Raw genomic sequence first — 7,436 nt, 5'->3', positions numbered from 1 at the left:
CTTTAGGGAGACATACCAAAATTTCACCGTGATCTTTTTGGTTTGGGAAGTGAGTCAACTTTTTAAATCTTCAATCCTTCCTACGAACGATGTTTATATGTTATTTATTTGTGGTTTCTGTTTCCACCACTGACTATTTTAGTCTGGACACTAGAGACAATGTGGAAGGAGAGTGTGGGAGGGGAAAAGTGTAGGAAAGGAAATTTGGGGAAAAATAGAGGTAAGACATATGTGGGACACAGATATGGTTTATTATCTGTTGATGAGGATGTGTATACTATTCTCAACTGGGCTGGATTGAGGTGTATATCATGTTGGGTAAATCTCTTTACAATATAAATGATGTATAGCAATTGAATGTATAATAAATAAATAAATAAATGGTTTACATTAGCAACAATTAAAGGGGAATCTTTTACTTGTTCTTTTCTTCTACATCTGAAAAGTATCTCATCTTCGTTAAAATCTTCTTTGCTTTTTTTTTTAAGTCATCTTGTTCAAAAGCTCTGCTCACATCACCAGTAAATCCCTTCTGTTTGGCTGTTAACAATGGATACAATCTCTTTCATGGCAGCCTCACTTAGAGCTTGTGTAAGTTTTTCATGGGTTTCTGAATTATCTCCATGAGGAATTGCCTGTACATTTCATAATATGCCCCTTTATAAATCTCTACTACATGAAATGTTAGCTTATAAGGCATAGTCTTCTGCTCAGGGGAGCCTGAAGAGTCTTATAGGCATCATTCTCCAAAATGGAATGCTTCTCTGAGAAGTCCTTTTCTGTCTGAGACAGACAGGCTAAAGAAATCTGAGTGGACAAAATGCTGCAGTTGCTGGTACTGTGCTAAAGTTTTGCAAAGTCATCTCCAAAGACTCGGTTGCAATTCATTAGGCTAAAGTTGTCTTGAGTGGGGTCAAGTGGCTGTAGAGCACACCACTGTGATCAGAAGAACCAGACCCCCACCCAGGGGACCCCAGACCACCGCAGTTCCAATACTTGGACAAGCCGTTACCTGCCTACAACACAGCATTGCAGCTTAGCAGTCTCCTTCCAGGGACCCATACCAGCTGTTACCCCTACCCCCTTCCCTGCGATTTATTTTATAATGGTAAAACCAATGAATGTTATGAAATATCCAGCTTTAGAGAGCTAAATAAATTTCCAGAGGTAAAGGTCTTATGTGCCAGTCTTCAGGATGCTTGGGACTCTGCATCTCATGAAGCATTCTTGTCTTCTAAATCTTCCTTCCATAAATTACCAGCAGTGTGTATCTTTAAAAGTGGGCAGTGAGGAAAAGGAGACCACATGTGTTCCACATGCAAAGATACTGACATAAGTGTTCTGGAGTGAATAACGTAAGCTTCCCAGTTAACTTCAAACAGAGCCAGCGCTGAGGACCACTGGATAGAGCATTTCTCACTTGCACCTTAAATGCTACTAACACTCTATGTTCCTGAGTACTAAATAGGACTAGGGAAAACAGAACATGAAAGTCTTCCAGCATAAATCCTAAGACATGGCTTTTTTTTTAATTTTTAATACATTCAATCACATTATTTAGCTTATAAGGTGATCATTTCAATATATGAACACTTCTTCCTGGTCGAGTTGATCAAAATTTGAAACATGAAAATTCATAGTAGTTTTAAGATATATCAACCATTTGTAATATTTTGAGTATTTAACATTATTGATTTAGTGATATGATGTCATGACTTTTTTTTTGAGAGAGAGGTTTTTGCTATAGGGCACGTGCGCTCGCCAGACAGATAGAGAGAGACAGAGAGACAGAAAGCGAGAAATCACTCCCCAGGGGGGATAGGCACGCTACAATCCCTTCTCCTCCATTCTCCTCTTGGGATCTTGGGCACGCACACACACGCGCCCGGCATGAGTTTTAAGCCACCGGGTCCAGGACGCGAACCGTGGTCAACTATATGGGAGTCCAGCGACATAGCCATTACGCTAACTGATGGTCCCCCATAATAACTTTGATATGTATACTCTGTCACAGAAACCAGAAGGGATGGTAACAGAGGGATAAATATTCCAGGATGTAGACATCTGAGAGTGTTTCACAGAGAAAAATACATGTAAAATGACTTTAAAAATGAAGCTCTCAGCTACTGTATTCAGGAAAGAGGGACAGAGAGAAAAACATATGCCCTGGTGCAAGTGTGTGACTTAATATGATGCCTCAGCAAATGGCATATAGACAAGAGTGACTAAGCAGAGAGCACCTGCATAAACAGGAGATGAGGTAAAAGGGGACACAGGAATGGAGTCTTGGAAGTTCTCATGTGCAAGGCCAAGGATAAGGCCTTCATCTTCCAGCTGTGGTTCCAGTCTGGCTTTTTAGGGTGTTGTACAGGCTCCTTGAATCCTCGTGTTTATCTTTCTGTTCATCTTGGGTAGCGTATAGAGAATGAGAAATATATTTCACTCATTTAGATACTATTTCAGGTGCATATGTATCTTTGTATGATTAAAATACAAATTTATTTTAAAAGCATTACTGATTTTATAATAATAATTTTCTCCTATTTTCTCAATCAAAATATTGTGTAGGTCCAGTCGGGTGGCACAGACAATAGCAGATTGAACTGCAGTGCTGGAAGGCACAAGGCTGACCACCGATTGCAATCACCATGTCAGCCTGAAAATGCACTGAGCATGTGAGTATGTACCCAAGATCTTGATATGCTAGAAGGCTGAAGGAGGGAGATCACAGCATGACAATTTCCTATCAACAGTGCTTCTCTCTCATTCAACACTTTTCTCTTTCATACTTTCTCCTTTGTAATACATACAAGTGCTCTCATGAGTACATGTAAGCTTATTAAAAATATGTTGAATATAACTTTTATCACATGAGAGTGATTACAATATTCATTAAATCCTCATACTTGAGTCTGTGCTGCTGCCAACCAGGGAGAAGCAGCTGCTGTTTAGGGAAGCTGAGACATGAGACTGCTCCAGGTACATCTGTCCACTGCCATTTTCCCTAAAGCCTATGTTTCTTCTAACTGGGGAGAAGCAGCAGCTGGTGAGGGAAGCTGAGACATAAGACTGCTCCGGGCTTCATCCTGCCTCCCAATCTGTCCCAGTTACATCCATCCACCACCATTTTTCCTGGAGTTTGTGCTGTTGCCGACAGGGAGAAGCACCGCTGGTAAGGGAAACTGAGGCAGGAGACTATTCCAGGCTTTTTCCTGCCTCCCAACCCATCCTAAGAATACTTAGAGACTTCATAGTTCTTTGAACCATATGATCGCACTGTGTGACCCCTTTTTTCCCTTCCATGTGAAAATCTCCAGGTTAGTCTCAGGTGCACCTGGTCTCAAGAGTTTGGGAAAGGAAGCAATACCTAAAGGTGGCTATACACACACTGTGACTGGAAGACATGGCCCTCCACTAAGAATACATCTGAGAAGTAGGACTCTTCTCCCCCCCCCAACACTATAGCATCAACAGCACAAAAGCAGCAAGTAGTATATAATCCATCAAATGACAAGAAACCAGTGCAGAGGCACAGAAAGTATGGGGAAACAAAGAAATACCTCTTCATCAATGGAACAGAGCAACTCTTCTTCAACATGGACAGCACAGAGGAATTTGCAGGAATGTCAGAAATAGAGTTCAGAATATTCATGGTGACAGAGATGAGGAAGTCCTTCCAATATTTGAAGAACAAGATAGACACCATTTTAAAAATCAATCAGAACTCCTACAGATGAAGACAGTAATACAGGAAATCAAGACCTCCATCAAAAGTGTTCACAATAGGCTGAACCCTGCAGAAGACAGATTCTCAAAGCTGGAAGATAAAACCTTTGACATTGAAAAAATAATGAAAAACTTTTTTTTTCTGTTTTTGCTATATCTAGAGTCTGATATTTTCTTTTTTTAGTATCTTTTTTATTTCATATTTTTAAATGAGGAAAGCATATGAGAAATACTAGATACTATGAAACACCCAAATACTTGAATAATAGGTATTCCAGAAGGTGAAGAATAAGACAAGGGACTAGACGATCTGTTCCATGAAATAGTTGCAGAAAATTTCCCAAACCTAAAGAAGCAATCAACTATCTAAACCCAAGAAACACGAAGGGTCCCTAGTAGAATCAACCCAAGAAGATCCTCTCCATGGCACATCATAGCCAGAATGACCAAAATCACAGATAAAGACAAGATACTAAAAATGGCAAGAGAGAAATATTAAGTTATTTACAAAGATTATCCCATCAGGCTAACATCAGAAGAAAACTGTAAGCAAGGAAAAACATGGTAAGATATATTCAAACCATTACAAGAAAAATAATCTCGGCCAAGATTACTAAACCTGGCAAGATTATCCTTCAAATGGGAAGAAAATATTAAAATATTCTCAGATAAACAAAACCTGGAGGAATTTACCAACACCAGACCAGCTCTTCAAGAAGTTCTGAAGGGAGTGCTATACCAGGAAAACTAAAGAGAGACAGACAGAACAAGAGAACAAAAACAACCAAGAAAATGGCTAACATAGTGGTAGGGAAAAGTCCAGAAACACCAACAATAATGTTGGATGTTAATGTATTAAATTCTCTAATCAAAAGACACAGACTGGCTGAATGGCTTAAACCCTCTATCTGTTGCCTACAATTAAATGCACCTCATGGATAAAGACCTACATAGACTAAAAGTGAAGGACTGGAAAAAGTATTCCAATGAAATGGAAACAAACAAACAAAAAGGCTGGAGTTGCAATACTGATTTAGGACAAAATAGGCTTTAAGACAAAAACTAAGAAGTGACAAAGAAGGACATTATATGGTACTAAAACAGCTAATTCATCAAGAATATATAACTCTTATAATATCTGTGCACCCAGCACATGGGCACCCCAATACATGAAGGAAAGACTGCTAAATCTAAAAGGAGAGATAGATTTCAACACACTAATTGTTAGGGACCTCAACACCCAACTATATTCTTTGGGCAGATTATCTAAACAAAAAATAATAATAATAAGCAAAGAGATACAGGATCTAAACGACATGATAAATCAAATGGACTTGACAGATTTCTATAGAACCTTCCACCCCAAGACTATAAAATATACATTTTTCTTCCCGCGCCCACCATGTAACCTTTTCAAAGACTGACCACATGACAGGGCACAAAACAAGCCTTTACAGATTCAAAGGCATAGAAACCATATCAAGCACCTTCCCCAACCATAATGGACTAAAACTTACTATTAATTTCAGGAGAAAACCTTGAAAATATACAAACATGGAAACTAAACAACCTATTCATCAAAACCAAAAATGATAATGAGTGCATGAGTTTCCATAATCTACAGGACAAAGGAAAAGCAGTCATAAAAAGAAAGTTCATAGCAATTAGTACACATAAGAAAAAGATGGAAAGGTGCCAAATAGACAACCTAACTTCATGCCTCAGGGAATTGGTTACTAAAACTGGAGACAGTGTGGGAAGAGGGTGGGAAAAGGGAGAAAGTGAGAGGAAAGGTATCAAGGAGAAAAGACATTTATGATATAGAGAAATAGATGATTATTTGTTGATGATTACATGTATAGTATCTTCAACTAAACTGGTACGAAAGGTATTCATGTTGGGTATATTCACTTTACAAGTATTAATAATGTATAGTGATTGAATGTATAAAATAAATAAAAATAATAAAAATAAAATTGAAATAAAATAAAATAAATTCTCTTACTTGGGGACATATTTTTTTTGCTTTGCCATAGGGCACACAGGTGTGCTCACCAGAGAAAGACAGAAACAGATATAGAGTGAGAATGAGAAATTATCTCCCGGGTGGATGACCACAACACAATCCCTTCTCCTTCAGTCTCCTCTAGAGATTCTGGGCACATGCAGACATGTGTCTAGCATGATTTTCAAACTGCTGGGTCTGGATTTTGAACCATGGTCAGCTGTGTGGGAATCTAGTCCCTAACCACCAAACCACCTGCTGGCCCCAGCATTCTTTTAATCTTTAAAGGCTATTGAAGAGAGCATCAGGATCACATTTTTATTTTAGAAGATTTACATTAGCATTAATTCAGAGAATGTATTATGGAATGTTTATCACAAAGGCCCAGGAAATATTTAGGAAACATTGTTCGGAGCCAGGAAGGACATGGACTAGACTGTGATGATGGCTGTGGGCATGGAAGGGAGGACGCTCAACCAACCACCTTTCAAGGTGGCAGAAAGAAAAATATAGAGGACTCTTAGATGTGAGGAGGGAGAGGAGTCATGGTATGCTGATTAATTCCTCCTATAAAGATACCTACATTTTAGTCTTTGCAGTGGAGTAGACACTGATGAGCTGAGTGTGTGGTGAAAAAATAAAAAACTTGAGATGTACCTAGAACTGTAATGAATGGCAAGTACTTTATACTGGACATGAAATAGGAATAAAACTGCAGTGCAGAGATGGGAAGTAAGCAGTGGACTGAGGCTCTAAGAGGACATCACACCAGAGCTATTGCAGGAAGTGAACTGCGTGACTGATCGGTCAGCTGGGGTTCCCTCAACAAACCTTGTTTTGTTTTGTTTTGTTTTTAGGTTTTCACCACAGGGTGCATGTGCTTGCCAGAGAGAGAGACACACACAGAGGGAAAGCAAGAAATCATCCCCTAGCAGGGACAGCCTTGCCGCAATTCCTTCCACTCCATTCTCCTAACAGGATTTTGCTTTGTACCCTTTACCATCTTTTTCACTCACAGCTGCATCAATGGGAAATCTGCAATATAATAAAGGACAATTCTTGACCAAATAGTTCCTTCTGTGAATCATGAGCCTCAGGACACCAGTGACACAGAACATGAGGACTCTGGAAGGTGTTGTGACAACATCAAAAGGCCACTTCATGATAAAAACCACTGTCACTCATAGCCTTAGACTGTTGGATAAAAACAACACAAGGTGGAGAAATGCAGGACAAGAAATTTATTAAAGCAAGACGTTGAAACCTTTACAGTTTGCAGTGAAGATCAGGGTATCAGGAAGAGGCAGTGAAAACAGGATATTATTCATTCATCTTACATTTTGACAATATTCTTTCCTAAAAAAGAAAAAAAAAAAGTGAGACCAATTGTGGTGCTCCTGAGATAACTTGTTAACACAACCAAGATGCCAAAAGGAATTCTGACAACAAAACACTTTTGGAAGGACAGAGGCAGAAACCCAGTGTGTGTGTCAAGGGAAGTCAGTGGGGGGAAGCATGTGCATTAATGTGGTGCATTGCAACATGCCATGCACATTACAAAAGCCCTTCCAAAGTCAGACAAGTAAACCTGAGGTGGCTCAAGAGTATGGCTCAGGATTCTAATGCAAGAGAGAAGATGAAGAGCAGGATGGAGCAACCCAGAGTTACATTCTCTGGTCCTAGGACACTGGACTCTACTTTCCCC

General features: G+C 39.3%; 1 pseudogene; it reads right to left on the bottom strand.

The window, feature by feature from the left end:
* Positions 1–400: 400 nt before the first annotated feature.
* LOC102473728 (iron-sulfur cluster co-chaperone protein HscB, mitochondrial-like) lies at positions 401–6,894 on the bottom strand (annotated as a pseudogene).
* Between the last annotated feature and the right edge of the window lie 542 nt (positions 6,895–7,436).

Source organism: Tupaia chinensis, unplaced genomic scaffold (assembly GCF_000334495.1).
Source record: "Tupaia chinensis unplaced genomic scaffold, TupChi_1.0 Scaffold000502_1, whole genome shotgun sequence".
NCBI classification, from domain to species: domain Eukaryota; kingdom Metazoa; phylum Chordata; class Mammalia; order Scandentia; family Tupaiidae; genus Tupaia; species Tupaia belangeri.
Note: the sequence above shows the minus strand (reverse complement) of the source record. Positions and strands in the feature narration are given on the sequence as shown.